The sequence below is a fragment of the Pseudophryne corroboree genome, chromosome 1 (assembly GCF_028390025.1).
Source record: "Pseudophryne corroboree isolate aPseCor3 chromosome 1, aPseCor3.hap2, whole genome shotgun sequence".
Classification (NCBI taxonomy): domain Eukaryota; kingdom Metazoa; phylum Chordata; class Amphibia; order Anura; family Myobatrachidae; genus Pseudophryne; species Pseudophryne corroboree.
In genome coordinates this window covers 673754244-673773238 of record NC_086444.1, presented here as the reverse complement: position 1 = coordinate 673773238, position 18995 = coordinate 673754244, and positions in this window count along the sequence as shown.

Sequence of the window (18995 nt, the reverse complement as noted above, 5' to 3'; positions counted from 1 at the left end):
TTTAGGAGTGGCACTGCAGTGTCACGCAGGATGTCCCTTCCAAAAAACCCTCCCCAATCAGCACATGACGCAAAGAAAAAAAGAGGCGCAATGAGGTAGCTGACTGTGTGAGTAAGATTAGCGACCCTAGTGGCCGACACAAACACCGGGCCCATTTAGGAGTGGCACTGCAGTGTCACGCAGGATGTCCCTTCCAAAAAACCCTCCCCAAACAGCACATGACGCAAAGAAAAATAAAAGAAAAAAGAGGTGCAAGATGGAATTGTCCTTGGGCCCTCCCACCCACCCTTATGTTGTATAAACAAAACAGGACATGCACACTTTAACCAACCCATCATTTCAGTGACAGGGTCTGCCACACGACTGTGACTGATATGACGGGTTGGTTTGGACCCCCCCCAAAAAAGAAGCAATTAATCTCTCCTTGCACAAACTGGCTCTACAGAGGCAAGATGTCCACCTCATCATCACCCTCCGATATATCACCGTGTACATCCCCCTCCTCACAGATTATCAATTCGTCCCCACTGGAATCCACCATCTCAGCTCCCTGTGTACTTTGTGGAGGCAATTGCTGCTGGTCAATGTCTCCGCGGAGGAATTGATTATAATTCATTTTAATGAACATCATCTTCTCCACATTTTCTGGATGTAACCTCGTACGCCGATTGCTGACAAGGTGAGCGGCGGCACTAAACACTCTTTCGGAGTACACACTTGTGGGAGGGCAACTTAGGTAGAATAAAGCCAGTTTGTGCAATGGCCTCCAAATTGCCTCTTTTTCCTGCCAGTATAAGTATGGACTGTGTGACGTGCCTACTTGGATGCGGTCACTCATATAATCCTCCACCATTCTTTCAATGGTGAGAGAATCATATGCAGTGACAGTAGACGACATGTCCGTAATCGTTGTCAGGTCCTTCAGTCCGGACCAGATGTCAGCATCAGCAGTCGCTCCAGACTGCCCTGCATCACCGCCAGCGGGTGGGCTCGGAATTCTGAGCCTTTTCCTCGCACCCCCAGTTGCGGGAGAATGTGAAGGAGGAGATGTTGACAGGTCGCGTTCCGCTTGACTTGACAATTTTCTCACCAGCAGGTCTTTCAACCCCAACAGACTTGTGTCTGCCGGAAAGAGAGATCCAAGGTAAGCTTTAAATCTAGGATCGAGCACGGTGGCCAAAATGTAGTGCTCTGATTTCAACAGATTGACCACCCGTGAATCCTTGTTAAGCGAATTAAGGGCTCCATCCACAAGTCCCACATGCCTAGCGGAATCGCTCCGTGTTAGCTCCTCCTTCAATGTCTCCAGCTTCTTCTGCAAAAGCCTGATGAGGGGAATGACCTGACTCAGGCTGGCAGTGTCTGAACTGACTTCACGTGTGGCAAGTTCAAAGGGCATCAGAACCTTGCACAACGTTGAAATCATTCTCCACTGCGCTTGAGACAGGTGCATTCCACCTCCTATATCGTGCTCAATTGTATAGGCTTGAATGGCCTTTTGCTGCTCCTCCAACCTCTGAAGCATATAGAGGGTTGAATTCCACCTCGTTACCACTTCTTGCTTCAGATGATGGCAGGGCAGGTTCAGTAGTTTTTGGTGGTGCTCCAGTCTTCTGTACGTGGTGCCTGTACGCCGAAAGTGTCCCGCAATTTTTCTGGCCACCGACAGCATCTCTTGCACGCCCCTGTCGTTTTTTAAATAATTCTGCACCACCAAATTCAAGGTATGTGCAAAACATGGGACGTGCTGGAATTTGCCCATATTTAATGCACACACAATATTGCTGGCGTTGTCCGATGCCACAAATCCACAGGAGAGTCCAATTGGGGTAAGCCATTCCGCGATGATCTTCCTCAGTTGCCGTAAGAGGTTTTCAGCTGTGTGCGTATTCTGGAAACCGGTGATACAAAGCGTAGCCTGCCTAGGAAAGAGTTGGCGTTTGCGAGATGCTGCTACTGGTGCCGCCGCTGCTGTTCTTGCGGCGGGAGTCCATACATCTACCCAGTGGGCTGTCACAGTCATATAGTCCTGACCCTGCCCTGCTCCACTTGTCCACATGTCCGTGGTTAAGTGGACATTGGGTACAACTGCATTTTTTAGGACACTGGTGAGTCTTTTTCTGACGTCCGTGTACATTCTCGGTATCGCCTGCCTAGAGAAGTGGAACCTAGATGGTATTTGGTAACGGGGGCACACTGCCTCAATAAATTGTCTAGTTCCCTGTGAACTAACGGCGGATACCGGACGCACGTCTAACACCAACATAGTTGTCAAGGCCTCAGTTATCCGCTTTGCAGCAGGATGACTGCTGTGATATTTCATCTTCCTCGCAAAGGACTGTTGAACAGTCAATTGCTTACTGGAAGTAGTACAAGTGGGCTTACGACTTCCCCTCTGGGATGACCATCGACTCCCAGCAGCAACAACAGCAGCGCCAGCAGCAGTAGGCGTTACACGCAAGGATGCATCGGAGGAATCCCAGGCAGGAGAGGAATCGTCAGAATTGCCAGTGACATGGCCTGCAGGACTATTGGCATTCCTGGGGAAGGAGGAAATTGACACTGAGGGAGTTGGTGGGGTGGTTTGCGTGAGCTTGGTTACAAGAGGAAGGGATTTACTGGTCAGTGGACTGCTTCCGCTGTCACCCAAAGTTTTTGAACTTGTCACTGTCTTATTATGAATGCGCTGCAGGTGACGTATAAGGGAGGATGTTCCGAGGTGGTTAACGTCCTTACCCCTACTTATTACAGCTTGACAAAGGGAACACACGGCTTGACACCTGTTGTCCGCATTTCTGTTGAAATACCTCCACACCGAAGAGCTGATTTTTTTGGTATTTTCACCTGGCATGTCAACGGCCATATTCCTCCCACCGACAACAGGTGTCTCCCCGGGTGCCTGACTTAAACAAACCACCTCACCATCAGAATCCTCCTGGTCAATTTCCTCCCCAGCGCCAGCAACACCCATATCCTCCTCATCCTGGTGTACTTCAACACTGACATCTTCAATCTGACTATCAGGAACTGGACTGCGGGTGCTCCTTCCAGCACTTGCAGGGGGCGTGCAAATGGTGGAAGGCGCATGCTCTTCACGTCCAGTGTTGGGAAGGTCAGGCATCGCAACCGACACAATTGGACTCTCCTTGTGGATTTGGGATTTCGAAGAATGCACAGTTCTTTGCTGTGCTTTTGCCAGCTTGAGTCTTTTCATTTTTCTAGCGAGAGGCTGAGTGCTTCCATCCTCATGTGAAGCTGAACCACTAGCCATGAACATAGGCCAGGGCCTCAGCCGTTCCTTGCCACTCCGTGTGGTAAATGGCATATTGGCAAGTTTACGCTTCTCCTCCGACAATTTTATTTTAGGTTTTGGAGTCCTTTTTTTACTGATATTTGGTGTTTTGGATTTGACATGCTCTGTACTATGACATTGGGCATCGGCCTTGGCAGACGACGTTGCTGGCATTTCATCGTCTCGGCCATGACTAGTGGCAGCAGCTTCAGCACGAGGTGGAAGTGGATCTTGATCTTTCCCTAATTTTGGAACCTCAACATTTTTGTTCTCCATATTTTAATAGGCACAACTAAAAGGCACCTCAGGTAAACAATGGAGATGGATGGATACTAGTATACAATTATGGACGGACTGCCGAGTGCCGACACAGAGGTAGCCACAGCCGTGAACTACCGTACTGTACTGTGTCTGCTGCTAATATAGACTGGTTGATAAAGAGATGTCGTAGTATGTATGTATAAAGAAGAAAGAAAAAAAAACACGGTTAGGTGGTATACAATTATGGACGGACTGCCGAGTGCCGACACAGAGGTAGCCACAGCCGTGAACTACCGTACTGTACTGTGTCTGCTGCTAATATAGACTGGTTGATAAAGAGATGTAGTAGTATGTATGTATAAAGAAGAAAGAAAAAAAAAACGCGGGTAGGTGGTATACAATTATGGATGGACTGCCGAGTGCCGACACAGAGGTAGCTACAGCCGTGAACTACCGTACTGTGTCTGCTGCGACTGGATGATAAATAATGATATAAAAAATATATATATATCACTACTGCAGCCGGACAGGTATATATATATTATATAATGACGGACCTGCTGGACACTGTCTGTCAGCAGAATGAGTTTTTTATAGAATAAAAAAAAAACCACACAAGTGAAGTCACACGACGAGTGTTTAACTTTTTCAGGCAATCACAATATAGTATACTACTAACTATACTGGTGGTCAGTGTGGTCAGGTCACTGGTCAGTCACACTGGCAGTGGCACTCCTGCAGCAAAAGTGTGCACTGTTTAATTTTAATATAATATGTACTCCTGGCTCCTGCTATAACCTATAACTGGCACTGCAGTGCTCCCCGTCTCCCCCACAATTATAAGCTGTGTGAGCTGAGCACAGTCAGATATATAATATATACATAGATGATGCAGCACACTGGGCTGAGCAGTGCACACAGATATGGTATGTGACTGTCTTGTACTCCTGGCTCCTGCTATAACCTATAACTGGCACTGCAGTGCTCCCCAGTCTCCCCCACAATTATAAGCTGTGTGAGCTGAGCACAGTCAGATATATAATATATACATAGATGATGCAGGCATGCAGCACACTGGGCTGAGCAGTGCACACAGATATGGTATGTGACTGAGTCACTGTGTGTACCGTTTTTTTCAGGCAGAGAACGGATATATTAAATAAAACAACTGCACTGCTGGTGGTCACTGTGGTCAGTCACTAAACTCTGCACTCTCTTCTACAGTATCAGCCTCAGGTCAATCTCTCTCTCTCTCTCCTAATCTAAATGGAGAGGACGCCAGCCACGTCCTCTCCCTATCAATCTCAATGCACGTGTGAAAATGGCGGCGACGCGCGGCTCGAGTCCTTATATAGAATCCGAGTCTCGCGAGAATCCGACAGCGTCATGATGACGTTCGGGCGCGCTCGGGTTAACCGAGCAAGGCGGGAAGATCCGAGTCGCTCGGACCCGTGAAAAAAAACATGAAGTTCGTGCGGGTTCGGATTCAGAGAAACCGAACCCGCTCATCTCTAGTAGATATAAGCTTCATTGCAAGAACCAGAATAACATTTGCCCATACTAATAATTTTTAGGTTTATATCTCAGACCACCTACACATTGATGGACTTATCTGTTGAATAACAGTTTAAGCGCAATATGGATACAGTCAGTGACGTGCGGTATGGTGAGGCAGAGCCTTTCCTGTCATACTAATGTTTGTGCCAAAGTTTTGACTGTATAAAGTATATGGAAAAAAAAAAGAATATGTTAGAAATATCTTCTTTGTATTATTCTAATAATTTTTATAGTCAAAAATTTGGAGTAAAAAGTCTATGGCAGATGAGCCAATCTTTTCCGCAAATCTCTGATCAAAAACCCACCAAATTTCGAAGAGTTCATACTTCTGCACCTGTGTATAATGCTCATATGAACCCTTTGGCTCATATATTGTGTGTAAATCTGGCTCTGGTACTATTCAGTGCCTCCTGAGCCATTTATCTCACCACACGTCCTTCGGTAGTCAATGGCTCCCAGGACATTAAGGATTCCTGAGAGCTTTTAGAGGGCGCCCGACTAATGACAGAGGAAGGCTATATAAGTACTGCATATTTTCTTAAAGGCATATAACACATGAGTTAAATGTCTTGAAAAAATTGCCTGTGTATTCCCTAACACCCTAGCACTCACAGACTTAAAGGAGCTTGTAGTCATGAAGTGTCACAATAATTTATGCAGCCTAGGCACAGCATAATTGCTTCCAGACAAGGATTCTAAAGTTCTGGAATTTTGTGCGATTCAGCCTAAAAAGTTGGACCTCCTCCTGATCTGAGATGTACGTCTGGCACGTAGGTACATCTGGCAAGTACTCTACTGGGGCACTGGATCTAGTGTTCTCCCTGCACCCTCCTGCTGTGCTGCTCCTCAGAGTGAGGAGCCCTGTCATGTACAGCTCATAACAGTTTAAATAAACCACCATCGCTACAGCTCAGGTCATCACTTCAAGTTTGGATTTTGGATTTAAAAACTGAATCTCGCATGTTTTGTATTGCATGTAAGTCGCTCATTCGTGAATTGCAGATGCCATTTCACACTGGAAATGACTGGAGATGAATGTTATTAATGGAACAAAAACAGGTTCAAATTACATTGTTAGCTGTTTTAGCATTTTTTCAAGAATCCAGAGCCAAAGCTGTAACACTTGAGGGTCTGAGCACATCTCTATTAAAAAGGCACATTGTATCTTGCAAACAACAAGTCTGGACCAACAAGGACATATTGCAAGAGCTAACCCCTCACCAATTTGGAGGGGGAGGCCAACTCACAATAGCAAAATGCCCTGGCAAAAGCTAAGCTAACTACATGGCCCCAAAGAAGTCAATAGCCACTGATGCAATGCCCTCACACAAAGCAGAGGTGATATTAGATTTTTTTAATACAAAATATGAAACTTGATGGGATGGCCCAACTTAGGACTTGGTACAATTCGGAATCCCAAGGTTCAGATGTGTTCGGTTTTAAGTAAACCCAAACCGCTCATCTCTAGTTTTTATAGGTAAAATTGTCCTTTAGTAAATATACCCCCTTGACTTTTGAATTAGCCCTGCAGAAGGTTAAAGGGGCAGTTATATTACCCGTGAAAACATATCATGGGTTAAAAACGGGAGCTATTCATTTGCACTTACTTTTTCACCTGACCGCCTTGTTAATGCCCAATAAATGAGCATGTTAATGGATATTAACATGAGTTAACTGGTGAAAACACACAGAATCTGTGAAAAGTTCACTGATTCATGTGTTGACAGGGTCGCAGCACCCATTAACCCACTAGTTATCATGGATTTTTTTTTGAGCCTCTGAGGCAAGTGGAAAGAATACCTAATAACTCCTGGCTTGGGGGCTAATTGGATAGCCCCAGGGGATCAATTAGCCCGCAGTAAATTTACACAGCTAATAGAAATCATCTGAATGTCTGAACTGAAATGCTGGCAAAAGCTCCTTTCTTGGCTTGACATCCTTAATATGCAAATGAAGATCCTTCCCTAAAGCTATTTCATACACTTGATATATTAGAGTTGACCGAATGATATTGAGTTCTACCTGTGGGAGCTGACACCTGGATTCCTTCCCAACAGAGAGCACAACTCTGAGGGGGCCATAAAGGGATTATACCTAATTTCTAACTAAAAAACCCTGATTAAACCATATAGACTGTGGGGCATTTTGAGGTTTTTACACCATTAGGAGAGTCACACTTACCCTGGCAATGCTTGCTTTTGTTGCTTATGTCTTTGCTGTTTCTGGTGTTTGTGTGTTTCTTACTACTGTCTTATGCTGACCAATACTTTTACTGTTTGATCCTGCAGGCCTGGATTTTGAATCAGTTGTATGAGCTGAGAGCCACTCCTTTATATTTTGAGTGACTAGAGACTCTTTGGGTATGGACACTTTCCTTTTTCCCTGAGGCTCTACAGGTGTGCTGGTTGGGTGTTAGTTGCCTTGTTTGGGTTGCACTCCTTAACTGTTTGGGTTGCAATCCTTAACTTGCTGTCTAGCAATAGCTCTCATTTTTGGCATCCACGGCACCCCCTATTTATTCACAACAGAGGGTATTACTTATGGTACCTTAAGTCTGTTAATTTAATTTTTTCAGTAAAAGTGGACTTGTAATCATTAGCAAACATATGGCTATAGATTACAGTGGTGTGATCTGACATAGGGCCTAGAGTTTGTTGGCAAAGTCATGTTTGCAGTCCCCAGATAGACAAGGCCTATATAAAAGTAATTTCACCTTTTGACTGCTTTGTTGTTAGTAGTACCACATCACATGCTATGATACAGTCATGCCCACCTGTATAGCTAGGCAGGGATGCATCTGTCTGATGAAGGCAGTATTCTCTTTTGCAGAGTATTTTTAAGGATGTAAATGTGACAGTCACACATTACTGAGTTAGTTTTTGGGTGTAATATTGGAGAGATTTTTGTCTTTTAGTTAGAATGCTAGTTTAGTGGTGGCAGTCTGTGGTTTACAAACCTGGCTGTGGCAGCATAACCTGCAAAATGTCCATTATTGTATGTTTAGTCAGGTGTACTTTGGAGCATTTAATATGGGTAATATTACTCATATGGTTACCTCCTAGATGAAGGTTCCAATATTTTGTCATATTATTTATGATGGGTAAAGGGTAGTTGATGAATGTGATGCGCTACAGAGACTGTTACAACCTACTTGGTTGACGTCACATTGGTTATTGAATCACATTATAGGCCTTTACCTGTTTGCTTTTGCTTTAGTCTGCCATCAGTATTTAGTTGTTTGAGTTCTCATTAGTCATTTGGGCATAAATATAAATTTACTAATTTGAATAAACAGTATTCTAAAAAAACCTGTTTTGAATAAACAAAAAATCCATGCATATTTCTCCTGGTCTCTCTTTTAAAAAAAAACATTTTTAGATATGTATACATGTTATGATTTTGCTCTGATGGGGGCATTAGGCAGTTTATTCCTTAATACTAAAAAAAAATAAAAGCTAGTCCAGTACGCATTGATTATCTTTACACACGTCAGCCCTTTGCAACCCACTTTACCAGCATAGAATTCAGACACACAAGCTATCCACATGCCTTATATTCTAAAATGGCAGACGAGTCCATGATGGAATTTATCATATACAATTCAAAACAGTCTTTTGATAGTTTGCCTCATTTTTAGTTTTGGAATTTGTGGGAGTAACCTACAGTGTCCTTTGCTTGGTTCACCACAGTTCCCCAAGATTTTGTTCTGTCATATTCATATGAATACAACCCACACATCTCTATAACACAGGGATGTATAAAGATAGACAAAATAAATACTGTACATGCATTAAAATAAAGATTAAGGGATCACCATGCTCATAAGAAATTTTATAATCTGGCAAATTCAAATAAAACATCATATCTAGATTATTTTATACATTTAAACATTACTTATTGATTTTGCCATCCTGAGTTCTAAGGTACTATTAGCATCAACTAACCAAAATGTTTTAAGAAATAGAATAAGATATATTTCTAAAAACTGTTTTTGCAGACTATGTGCCTCTCCCACACCACAGGAGAATTAATTGAAAATTGTTATTTCAGTTTAGTTCATAAACTATAAATTCTGCAAATTTAGAAATATAGTGCAGTGTTTATTTCATGTTATGGAAAAACAAAAGATTGTATAACAAGAACTTTACATCTCTGTTTAATAGCCTGTACACCACTGTTTTCACTCAAATGTGATTAGATACTATGAGATATATAAAATGTGAGAACAAATGCTCAAAAAAAGTACAATCAGTGAATAGTGTGACAATGCTAAATTCCTTTGTCGTATAAACAACCCTTTATGAAGCTAAGAACACTGTACGCTGTTTACTTAAGAAGTACCGTAATGGTACGCTAGTTGCGTAACGATCGCTCAGCCGTAGGCGAGACGCTCAGGCGTCACGTTCGCTCACGGCCCAGGGATCACAGGACACGTTATTGGTTATGTCTAGGGGAAAGATTCGCTGTAACGTAGCGTACGCTAGAGACCACGAGGAGGTCACCAGCGATGCAGACGCTCACAACACTATACCTTTATGTTAAACCTTATACCGATGAAACACACAGAATACCTTAATGTGAGTACAGGGTGTAAATGCAACCTTGTGTAACCTGACTAACTACAAAGCTGATTGAGCGTCACCGACGCTCAAGTGAACACTTAACACTATAGTAAATACACTGATACTGGTTTAGGTTTCCAAAGCCTATTAACTGTATTATATCTAATATACTTGTAAAAGGGGATAACAGTACATATGATACGCTACAATATAACAGAGACCTCCTAACCACAGAACTAAACAATAAATACAATAAGACAATACTACGCTGACCTAAATGAAATACAATACAATACTATAATACTATAAGGTATTTAAGAGAAAAGAGGAGAGAGAGAGATAGAGAGAGAGAGAGAGAGAAATTGGCTCGCAGAAAGACAATGATTATGGAGAGAACTTACGCACAAAGGGTATGATCGCCAGCGCCTCGATATCCAGCTCCCGATTATCAGCAGATAACCGTTGATGAGAGAGTGAGAGCTGGATGTGGTCGGCCTGCCTATTTATGCCCCACACACAATGCAATCTCCTAGTCCCTACAATCCCATTGTCCATTGGCCGAAGGAATTCGGCCCTGCATCATAACAAAAGGTCATAGGGTGATTCATACAGGTGGGCTGTGACGATTTCCAACAGCTCAGGTGGGTGGGAAACTGGGTTTCCCGCCGCATACCTGAGTATGTGTAAATCATAGAAATGGACATAAACTTCTTATGTCCATAACTATTCGCACGAGCGATTAATACGCTCCAAACCAACACCGGAATATTGCTAATTAAATACTCTTCCGATGGGTACCAAACACTGCAGTATGATTCCTGTTAGACCCTTCGTACGATGCAAAGAGGGATTCCTCAGTTCTGGGACATTGTACTTTAACCAAACTTACAGAAACTATCAAAGGGATCATGATCTATAAACTACATTAATTGTGAACATTTGTAACTAATGAGTCGCACGCTACGATCACATAAACTCTACCGTAAATGCGCATACTGCGCGTGCGAGTGCACGCTATTGCGGGTATGCGCTTCCACGGGAGAGCGTACGCATGCGCAGCACGGACCAGTGTGCGGTGCAAATATGGCAACGTGCATTGAGACATTTTTCTGACTTTGACAGTCCACCCTTTGGCAGTCAATAATAACTGCCACAAAACATTTAAGGAGAAAAATGTAAGTCAGGGGTTAATTGATTTCCATGGTTGGGTAGGGGAGGAGAGAGGAGAAGGTGTGAAGAGGGTATGACCTAGTGAGAAAGCAGAAGCATGTGTGTATGAGTCCATGTTTGGAGGGTCATGTATCATCGTGCCGTACGTGTGGTAGATCAAGCTTCGAGGTATTGCGAAGTATACATTTGAATTCCTTCTTATCCTGTGGTACAGGTCTGTGGATGGGCTGTCAAACTTTACCGAGCTCATTTCGGCTGTGGTTGTAACAAAATGGGGATGCACATTTTAGTTGATGATACATGAATGGGGGAGGTATGTGGTTGCTGATATCTGTGCCTGAATTCCCTATCGTCTATGTGTGTCATTACCTGAGGGTTGTAGAGATGAAGATAAAGAACACTTATGGAAAATGCAATGGTATTCTATGTCAGGGAAATGTACATTCGTCGATTGAGGTCTTGATTGGTGTCGGTTGATTGGAGTCTTCTTTTTTGTGCTTTTGCTCATAAATCGTGAGTAAAGCAAACAACGTCCATGGATTTACAAAAAATGTTGGGCTAGCGTGATTTTAAAGTTCCTAGGGAAACTGGGGTACCCATGGCATTGTCCATCAAAATCTTGTATATCAGGTCGTCTGCTCTTCTTCTTTCCATCTTTCCGTTGTCGGCCCCTTGGCTCATCAAATCCTTCGTCTACGTGGGTCTTTGTACCTCGGAGGAAAACATAGAAATGGGTGAAAGACGGACCGTATACTCATTACATCATTACGTCATGGTTTCTAGCATTGGGTCATAAATCAAATCCAGGTTAATTACAGTTTCCTCACTCCTCAAGCTCATCACTTTTGTACTTTGTTTACACCTCATCAAAGCCTGCCCGCATCTAAATATCAATCCAAACGATATAACGACACCCAAAATACACAGTAGAAACTTTCCAACATCCATTATGACTCCTTGAGCCCACTCTCCCAAACCGGAGAACCAATTTCGCGGGTTCAACCATGACACCCAACCAGTCAGCTCATTACCTACAGCAGCAAGGGTGAGATTGTGTTTTCGACGAAATTCCCACTTTAATTGCAGAATATCATCCATCTTTTGGTCTATGACCTCTACCGGATCCTCGGTGCTATTGGTGATATACGTGCAACACTTTATGCCGTACTGTGTTGCCAATGTAACACAATATCCGCCTGTTACTGCTGTAAGATAATTAAGAACCATCCTATGCTGAACTAGTTCTGTTTTGTAAGCTTGAAGTTCTCTTCCAGTGTATCTAAACGTGTCATCATACATTTCAGTGATATTATCTAACAAATTGGCGAGTGCGGAAATGTATCTATAATTCATCACTCCTCGAGCGGTACGAGTGAAATCTAACGCTACCAGAACCTGAATCCCGGTGGATTCATGGATAAGATCAGAGGCCGGATGCTCTAACCTTTCTGACAGTTGTCTTTTAACTCGGTGTTCGTAATGAGTGTGAGTATAAGGAGCTTGGGCACCACGGTGTATGTCCTTCATTTTGTCATGTGTTACAGTCATCACTTCAGGCAATACTTTTCCAATATAACACAATCCTTCAGAGTTTGGGGCAAGCCACTTGTACGCCTTTCTCCCGCATATGAAATATGCATCATCGGGGAGAACATATGGGACGGAGAAGGACATGACCATGTTACAAACCTTCCAGGTGAAATCTCCTGACCCTAATTCTTCCATCTGCCTAATGCACGTATCGGTTTGTACGATATGTGCACAGTATCCTGGTGATACCTCTCCAACTCTAGTAATCCTATTTCCTAAGGTATATCGATACCGGAAAGATTTTCCTCTACTGGCTATGTGGCGTACGAGCTCTGTATCTGTAGGCATTCTATCTGCTCTGTGTGAAAAGGTCATGGTAAGGTTGCTCCATGACACTTCCCAATTTCCCGGTTTTCTGGGATTGGAGATGTTAAAACATATGAGGGACCTATCCACATGGTATTGGTGGAGCTTCAAACTAGGAGGGCTGGAGATGTTAAACCTCCGGTCCACCGGTCTCCCACCACTTAGCTCAAGTACCTCCCCTAACGTTAAAGGAAATGGTACTAGCCCTGATTTGCTGTGACCCTGAGGTACTTGAGAGCATACCCAACAATCTGTTTGGTTTAACACGTTACCCACTAAGGAGTGATAGTCACTCAATGGATGCCGGTCTATATGGATATTAAAACTAGATTGGCATTTCTTTATGCATCCATCTTCAACCAGATTATCACAGAGCCTACAGATACAATTTTCCTCAGCTAACAATCCATCACAATTTCTTCTATCGGATCGTTTTCTGATACTCGCCTTTGCTTGTTGGATTGGTTGATCTTGGAAAACTACGCCTCCATCATCATAATCGGAACCCATTCCAGAACCTCTCTCGACCTCTATGGTACTCTCGCCGGAATAGACTGCTCTGGTCAACATCATGGTCAACATCAAAATCCGGATCACAGTCTCTTTGGGCAAGTCCATCTTTGAGGAGGAAATGGAGAAGATTGAGAAGGGGGAAACAGAAATTTTAAGGGAGAGGGGATGGGAAGTGGAGAAAAACAATAAAAAGGAGAGGGGAGTCGACAACTGCTTCCGGTCTTCAAGGCTCAGGTGCCGCCTCAGTCCTCCTGGAACAGACACTCCAGTGATACAACCTCTACCGTCTGTTCCTTATCACGGGACTTCTCTGGATCAGCAACCTTCTTGCAGTGGGATGAATGGACCCAAGTCTCTCTCTCAGCAACCTTCAATGCTGTGGTGCTAGTCAATAAGACCTGGTATGGTCCTTCCCATCTATCAATAAGACAACCTGAGCGTAGAAAATTTCGTATCATTACATAATCCCCAGGTTCAATGTCATGACAATTACTATCTGGTAAATCAGGAATCACCAACTTCAGATTATCATTTTGATTCCTCAACTGTTTACTCATGTTAATCAAGTACTTTACAGTTACTTCATTGTTACATTTCAAATCATCCTGAGGGTTAATCATGACATGCGGTTGTCGACCAAACAAGATTTCAAAAGGGGACAGATTAAGAGGGGACCTGGGAGTGGTTCTGATGCTATACAAAACAATGGGTAAAGCTTCTGGCCACGTCAATCCTGTCTCTGCCATTACTTTACTCAATTTATTTTTAATAGTGCTGTTCACTCTTTCGACCTTCGCACTCGCCTGTGGACGGTACGGAGTGTGCAGCTTGCTATCAATTCCCATCAACTTACACATTCCTTGGAAGACATCACCTGTAAAATGGGTACCCCTATCGCTTTCAATGATTCTAGGGATACCATATCTACATACAAATTCCTGCACAATTTTCTTAGCTGTAAACATAGCGGTATTTGTAGCTGCTGGAAAAGCTTCGACCCAATTTGAGAAAACATCTATACAGACAAGTACATACTTTAAATTTCTACATGGGGGCAATTGAATGAAGTCAATTTGTATTACTTGGAAAGGGCCGCCGGCAGGTGGGACATGGGATGGTTCTGTAGGTATTGCCTTTCCAATATTCTTTCTCAGACAGGTAAGGCATGACATTGCTCTTTTACTAGCATGAGAGGAGAATCCTGGGGCGCACCAGTATGCTCTTACCAATTTGCACATCCCCTCCTTGCCTAGATGAGTCAGCCCGTGAGCTGCTTCAGCCAGACACGGAAGGTATGCCCTGGGGGCCACTGGTTTACCATGTCCATCCGTCCAGAGCCCTGAGGACTCCTGGCCATATCCCTTTGCCTTCCAGACTGCTCTCTCCTGAGTGGAACACAAATTCTGCATTTCACACAACTTTCGTGTGTTGATGGTATTAAATACCATCAGTTGTGTGGTGTATGTCCGTATGGGGGTAGCAGCTGCAAGCTTTGCAGCTTCGTCTGCTCGGCTGTTACCAAGGGATACTGGGTCTTGGCTATATGTATGTGCTTTACATTTGATAACAGCCACTCTGTCGGGTTCCTGTATCGCTGTTAGAAGCCTTTTTATATGAGCTGCATGCGCTATCGGTGTGCCAGCTGCCGTCATGAAATTTCTGAGCCGCCATAGGGCTCCGAAATCATGGACTACCCCGAACGCGTATCTGGAATCGGTGTAGATATTGGCTGACTTTCCCTTAGCCAATTCACATGCTCTGGTTAGGGCGACCAGTTCAGCAACCTGGGCTGAGTGAGGTGGGCCTAGTGGTTCCGCTTCTATGGTGTCTTGGTCATCTACGACTGCGTATCCAGTACACAAGTCTCCCGAGTCTGACTGTCTGTGACAACTACCGTCCGTGTAGAACGTGAGTTCTGCATCTTCTAGTGGATTGTCACTGATGTCAGGCCTTGCGGTAAAATTTTGGGTCAAATATTCCATACAATCATGTGTATCTTCCTTTGCATTAAATCCTCCTTCCCCATCACTCTCACCTCCCACCCTTTGTGCCTGTCCAGGCACACCTGGGAGAAATGTTGCAGGGTTTAATGCACTGCATCTCCTTATGGTGATGTTTACGGGGGCCATTAATGCCAATTCCCATCTTGTAAACCTTGCTGATGAGACGTGTCTGGTTTGGGCAGAATTCAATAAGGCAGATACCGCATGCGGTGTATGGATTGTGAGGTTGTGGCCTAGCACGACATCTTCGCTTTTTGTCACTAGCAATGCTATCGCTGCAACGCTACGCAAGCATGTGGGGAGGGACCGCGCTACCGTATCTAGCTGAGCGCTGTAGTATGCAATTGGCCTGCGGGCATCACCGTGTTTTTGTGTTAGTACACCTGCTGCGCACCCAGCACTTTCTGTTCCGTATAGTTCAAAGGGTTTCCCATAGTCTGGCATACCTAGTGCTGGTGCCTGCGTTAGGCACTGTTTGAGTCTCTCAAATGCTGTTTCGGATTCGTCTGTATGCGAAATCCGATCAGGTTTGTTTGAGGAGACCATTTCCTGCAAAGGTAGTGCCAATATGGAAAACCCTGGGATCCAATTACGGCAATACCCACACATTCCTAAAAACGTCCTGATCTGTTGCTGGGTTTGTGGCAGTGTCATGTCTCTAATGGCTTGGATTCTATCAGCGGTCAAGTGTCTCAGTCCTTGTGTTAGACAGTGTCCCAAATATTTTACCTTAGTCTGGCATAATTGCAACTTGTCTTTGGAAACCTTGTGACCTGTGTCTGAAAGATGAAACAGGAGCTGTTTCGTATCCTTCAGAGATGCTTCCAGTGAATCTGAACACAGTAATAAATCATCCACGTACTGTATCAACACTGATCCACTTTCCGGTTGGAAAGACTGTAAACAATCATGCAAAGCCTGAGAAAATATACTTGGACTATCTATGAAACCTTGGGGTAACCGAGTCCACGTGTATTGGACTCCTCTGTATGTGAATGCAAACAAATATTGGCTGTCAGGGTGCAGAGGTACCGAAAAGAAAGCGGAGCAGAGGTCAATAACAGTGAAAAATTTGGCAGTGGGAGGAATTTGCATTAGGATGACAGCTGGATTAGGCACTACGGGGAACTGACTCTCAACTATTTTGTTAATCCCCCTTAGATCCTGCACTAGCCTGTAACCCCTCCCCCCACTCTTTTTAACAGGGAAGATGGGACTATTTGCTGTGCTGGACGTTCTTACTAGGATGCCCTGTTGTAGCAAGCGCTCTATTACGGGAAAAACTCCTAACTCCACCTCTGGCTTCAGAGGATACTGTGGGATTTTTGGAGCTATCCTACCTTCTTTTACTTGTACTACTACTGGAGCTACGTTTGCCATTAATCCAGTGTCCTGTCCATCTTTTGTCCAAAGTGACTCTGGTATCTGAGATGTCATCTCTTCTACCTGGGATGGGTTCCTATTTGTCATAATGGTGTGTGACATTAATTTTGATGGGGAGTCTAACATGTCTCGTACTTCCTGAGCGTGATTCTCAGGGATGTCCAAGAATACACCTTCAGGAGTACAATAAATGACGCAACCCATTTTACATAGTAAGTCTCTTCCCAGGAGATTAGTTGGTGCAGATGCAGCCAGCAAAAAGGAATGCTTGGTATGCAAAGGCCCTATTGTAATCTCGGCTGGTTTGCTAACAGGGTAGTGCTGGACTACTCCTGTTACTCCCATGGCTGGAATTGTCCTACCAGTGGTTCTCATGCCCACTGTCGAATTTATCACTGACTTGGCCGCCCCTGTGTCTACAAGAAAGTTTAAAGTTTTACCAGCTACATTGATTGCAATTTCTGGTTCGTTTCCAAGACTAGCAATCAACTTAACTGGCTGCAGATTACAGGTATGGCCACACCCCTATTGGGTATGCTGACCTCCCTGAATCCCGCTGGCAGCAACTACTTGTGAGGGAGTTAGCTGGGAACTACCAGAGGCATGCCAGTCTCTGTTTGGGGGATATCTTTTTGTTTCCCCTGTATGTGGCTCAAAACTCCGCCTCTGTGGACCCTGCTCCCAATGTCGTGTGTTGTGTTGTTGTCTAGGGGGTTGAAAAGACCTTTGTACATTCTTTGTTCTACATTCTCGTGCAAAGTGTCCCGGTCTGTTACAAGAAAAACATGTTATTACACTTGCCTTACCCACAGGATTCGGTGGTACATACGCAGGCTGCCTTGTGGTCAGCGCCTGTATACTTACGGACATCAACTTATCACTTTGCGACTCCCTGTGCCTAGTGATATTTCTGTCGTGATCAATAGCAGCCTCTCTCAAGGTGGACACTGACAGACCTCGCCAACATGGCTGCGTGGTCTGTACCCTAGCTTTTAATGTTTCTTTCAAACCATCCATCAGTACAGATACTGCTACTTCTCGATGGTTTGGGTTGGTCTTAATGTCTTCTATACCAGTGTACTTTGCCATTTCTAATAGTGCCCGGTGAAAATATTCTGTTGCCGTTTCGGACTCCTTTTGCTTAATGGAAAATATTTTATTCCATTTAACAACGGCTGGGAAATACTCTTTTAGCTGTAAATTTATCCTTTTTACATTATCCTTGTTGTACACGTCTGTAAGCGGTACATCTTTATCCAATGCACAATCAGCTAAAAACTGAGTTGCATCAACATTGGAAGGTAAACAAGCTCTTAGCAGTATCTGCCAATCCTTGTTGTTGGGTTCTACCGTGTTACCTAAATCCCTGATGTATTTTTGGCTAGCAATTAAATCCTTCCTGGGGTCAGGAAATTCGGACACTATTGTTCTTAATTCCATTCTGGAAAATGGAGTGTACATGGCTATGTTCCTTATGGGAGTGGCTCCAGAGACATCTGTTTTTCCATTGGGGACTGCTATTACCCTTACAGGAGCAATTCTAACAGCCTCTTCCTGTGTAGATTCTACAGCTTGTTGTGGTACAATTGTTTCAGTGTAGTGCATGGTGCCGTACTTACCCGTTGACACGACCTCACCTATCCCTCCGCTAGGGGCTTTCACTAATCTCGTGGGTGTCGCTGTGCCTACTGTGGTCTCTGCTATGGTGGCTGCAAGAGAGAGAGCTGAAATTGTTGCTGAATCGTCTTCTTGATCACACTCCTGAGGAAGGTTCAAAACAGGGTACATCTTGCACGGGTTAATACTTGCATGAGTTATTTGGTTAACATCATTAACATTTACAGTGTTACTAAGAGTTTGTGTTTTACAACCCAGTGCGTTTCTCTCCGCAATCAACTTCTCTCCTGCAATGTATGGTGGGGGAGGAGCTGTGGCAATCAACTTCCTGACTGCCCCAGATCCTGCCGCCAGAGCCAAACCTCTCTGTATCTCACCTTCCTGGTGCCATAACTGTAAATAATCATGATGCTGAATTCGTCTCTTTGCTGATTTTACGAGACATATCCTCCTCCTTAAATTTTGTAACACCTCTGGACTGAAGCTACCTATTCTTGGGAATTTGTCCCTGTCTTGTACAGTCATTCTCTCCCATTCATCACATAAAGATTCGGTGTGAATTCCATATTTTTCACACATTACATATCGTGCCGACCCAACTGGTCGGTTCACAGAATCAACCTGAACCAGGGTTGATCGCCCCCTACCTGAGCAACTGGCCCCCATAGTCTGCAGGTGTTGCTTAGTCCTCCTTGGATCTCTGTATCAAGGTTTTCAGCAAGCCTTTTCAGACAACCAAAT